This window comes from Triticum dicoccoides, chromosome 2B (assembly GCF_002162155.2).
Source record: "Triticum dicoccoides isolate Atlit2015 ecotype Zavitan chromosome 2B, WEW_v2.0, whole genome shotgun sequence".
Taxonomy (NCBI): Eukaryota; Viridiplantae; Streptophyta; class Magnoliopsida; order Poales; family Poaceae; genus Triticum; species Triticum dicoccoides.
This window is the reverse complement of record NC_041383.1, coordinates 45,871,466-45,875,894: the sequence shown is the minus strand read 5'-3', so window position 1 is coordinate 45,875,894 and position 4,429 is coordinate 45,871,466.

Here is a 4,429-nt window from a genome sequence, read left to right as displayed (position 1 = left end):
TATACACATTTTTCAATATTTTTGAATTGCTTGATTAACATTTTCCAGATAGAGGATTTTTTTTTTTCAAATACATGGTCAACATATTTTCTATAAACCCTTTTAAGCATTTTCAAATTCTTTATTAGCATTTTACAAATACAAGACTAACATGTTTTTCACACATCACCAACATTTTTTCTATACACGTTTAACATTTTAAAAAAGCTTGGTCCACATTTTTCAAATGCTTGATTCACATGTTTATGTACATGATAAAAAAATCATCTTTCTTCAAATACGTGGTAATCATTTTTTTCTATACACCTTTAACATTTTTAAAATTCATGACTAACATTTTTTCAAATACTTGTTTAACATTTTTTTAAATACTTGTTAACAGTTTTTTTAATATATGGTCAACATATTTATATACACATTTAAAATTTTCCAAATGCTTCAATAACATTTTTTAAATATTTTTTCCACATTTTTTCAAATCCTAAATTATGTTTTTATATAAATTATAAAAAATCATCATTTTTTAATACATGATCAGTATTTCTCTATACACATTTAACATATTTCAAATACTTGATTAACATTTTTCAAAACATTATGTATAGCATATTTTTGTAATATATATCTCTAGAATGTTTGGAAATGTAAACTAAAGTAAAAAAAGAAATCAAATAAAGAAAAATAAACAAAACAAAAACGAGGCACTGGCGTCCAGTATAACTGGCCGGCCCATACGCGAGACAAGGCACAGGGCGCGAGCGCAATGGGCCGGCCCAGTAGCTTCCAGTGTAGCTGCGCTCATACGGTAGCAAACCGTTTCTTTGGTTTTATTGTATTTTTTCTACCCCTAAATAAAATACTTCATTTTTTATATTTTTACTTTTCAACATTTTAGATATTTTATATTTTCATAATATACAGTGAACTTTTTCCAAAATACACACTGAACAACTATTAATATATGTTCAAGTTTGTTTTAATATGATTTTTTTGTAATATATGCTGAAATGTTTCAAAACATGCATTGAACATTTTTAAAATACACTGAATAATGTCTTAGTATACGCTGAACATTTTCAGAATACACATTGAACATTACTTTGAAATCCATTGAACAATTTCTTAGTATACCATGAACATTTTCAAAATAGCTATTGAATGTTTGTGTAAAAAAACTTAACAATTTCTTAGTATATGATGAACATTTTATAATGCACGGTGCACTTTTATAATATGCGGGAAACATTTTCTTAATGTACGATGAACATTTTCTTAATACATGGTGAACTTTTTGTATACTAATACAAAAATAGATAAAAAGGAAAATGATAAGAAAATAAAAATAAAAAGGAAAATAAAAGAAATGGGAAACAGTAAAAAGAGAAACAGAAGATACAACCAACCCTATTAGGTCGTCCAACTGGGGCGTTCGGAGGGACACTCTCTTGAGTGAAGCTACCGCTATTTACCGTCTGCGGCGGTGAATAGGATTGGCCCTCCCACGGATGCTGCTTTCGATTAGTTCAATGGAACAAGATTGAATGCCTAAATGAACAAATTTATATTGTCGGCCCCTCCCCTCCCCTGCACTCTTATATTGTTGAAAGTTTGTCAACCGATTCAAAAAACTACTGATTCACATATACTCCATCTGTTTCTAAATATTTGTCTTTTTAGAGATTTCAAATGGACTATCACATACGGATGTATATATACATATCTTAAAGTGTAGATTCACTCATTTTGCTTCGTATGTAGTCACTTGTTGAAATATCTAAAAAGATAAATATTTAGGAACGGAGGGAGTATATCCGTAGGTTTGCAGTGAACAGGAACTGACTTATCCGCAAAAAAGAAAGGAAAATAAAAATAAAAAAGGCAGCTGACTTACAAGGAACATGTTGCGGCAGCACTCCAAGTTCTGCTGGACATCGTCGCGGCTTGCTTCTTCATCAGCTTTTTTGCCTCAGACCTAGATATTATCATCGAGCATGCAGCACCAAATTGCTGTGCATATTACAATGGAGGATAAAATAACCCCTGTTGCTTCTTTGAATCGTTTTAAGTTTGTAACACCAAGTTCTTGTGTTTTTTCTGTAAGAGAAAATAAAAGCAACTTAGTAGTAGCTCGTAGGATGATGCATGCACATTATCTCTGAACCTATTCGTGCAGTGAAAAGTGCACACAAAACACGGGCGTGATCTGATGGGCTTAAAGGTGTGATTCGTATTCTACCTTTTCCTATATTATATTATGTGGTCGATACGAATTTGTGATCGCAGAAACGTAATCAGATCGCAAAGGTGGAATTAATACAGCTGCCTGTGCACTTGTTCTTAATTATGCTTTTTCTAGAAGAATATTAGTTTATGGTGGATACTGTAGCAGTCTGACAAAAGTTTGATATACAACAGCAAAACATGTGGATTGACGGGAGGAAGAACGTGTGGCTTGCAAGCGCGTGCGACGCTGTGCTATCTCTAGCATAAGGCATGTGGTCGATGAAGCAAGGCCCAATACCCAACAAGTACAGAGGCGAACAAACAATTTGGCCCAGCTTGTGGTTGTATACTTGTTCGGAATTAGTTTTATGTGAACCACCCCTCAAAAAAAAAAATTGAACCAATACTATGAGCTTTTTTTTCTCTTTCAAATACAACCTTTTTGTGTTATAAAACATCGTGCAGCGCAAAGGTATCGAACTTTCAATGTCGGCTTTCACAAAAATTGATTGTCTGCTTGAGTAAATAACCTGCTAGAAATAATAATCATTGTTCTTTTACCAAAAGACCACACCAGTTCTACATAGCCACAATGACAAGAAACTGTACGCTCTAAGGGAAGTGTATATTTACTTGGCCAATAATTGCAAACTTATGCATATTCCTTCAAAACTCGTAGTGTTATGAGGAACAAGCATTCCGTGCCACCTCGGAGTCCCAATAAGTCACATCTCAATGCCACTTTTGAACTGTTTTTTTTCTCTTATGGATTTTAGTGACTCAAAATGAATCATCAAGGGGATACAAACAGAATGAGCACACACCCCAGCCTATGCATGATTAGGATGCATACAGCTAACGCATATACGCACGCATACACATGCCTCCACAAAGAGCAAAATCATACAAAACCGAAACTATGTCTAGGCAGAGGAAAAGGAGGAAAACAAACTCGGAAGCAATCAAAACAAGGACGACCGACGACTATAAAAACGAACATACGTACCAAACATCTCTTGACTTCGCAAGGATAAAAAGAAAATTTCTACAACAACAACGCCTCCAAAGAGAGAACGTCGCTCAAAAGTCGCCGATGTCGGATCCAGTCACCAAAGGTCAGATTATGTTTTTCACCTTGAAGATTAATTTCATACAAATCCGAACAACGATTTCAACAAGGTAACCACATAAGATCATTGTTATTGTCAGGTATAGTCAATTAGGTCTGGACCTAGTATTTTCACCACGAAGCTCGAGACCATGTACTCAGAGACGGAAAAAAATGACCTAGTGACAAAAAGGTGAGAGAACATACATAAAATTACTCGTATACAGTTCCACTTTGGAATCAGCACTTGGTTCCTCCTTTGCAGGCCTTATTAAAATATTCCTCACCGTCTCTACACACTGATGCACTCCAGAAATGGGCATCTCTGACGACCAAAAAAGGATCACCTGGGTGCATGCGGCCCATACCAAAGATAGTGGGTACAGAGAGAGCTACAAACAATGGCAAATCCATCGTCACCTTTCCCCGCCGCTCTTGCACTAGACATGTTAACAAAGCACTAGAAGAAATGTTGATATCGACGCATGCATGGGTTAAGTAAGCAATCATGGGTCCTACACGTCATCGCAATTAAAGGAGAGGAGATCACGCAACGTATCCTTTAGATACCTAGCTAGCTTACCCTTGTGTTCTTAACTAACTTGATTATGTTGCGATCTCTCCAATCTAATTGATGAAAGCAACACAAAGCTGTTCACTAATAAGCTTGCGCTCCAAGGTCAATAAAGGGATGGAGAAAAGTTGCACCGGCCAAGAGAAGTTTCTATTTCTAGCTGGTAGCCGCGTACTGTCTGAGGCGCCGCTAATGGATAGCCACTTACTAGCCATTACTAGGGTTTATGTTCTTATGGCGATGTAGATAGATTAATCAACGCCGGCCACGTAATTGAAAGTGTATCGGTACATCAAGTCAAGTCGCGCACATGGTGCCTGCCCATACATGCTTGTCGGGTCTGCTGGTACGGTAGGTAAATATTCCTGTCTAGTCAGAGAAGGAGTAGCTACAAAGTGTGGTACTGTATGTATTGTGATAATCAAGTTGTGTATGACTTTTTTGAGGCGACGTTGGGTATGACTTAATTACCAACTTGATGAACCAAAAAAGTGTTTTACTACTTTTTTCAGTGGTAGATTAGA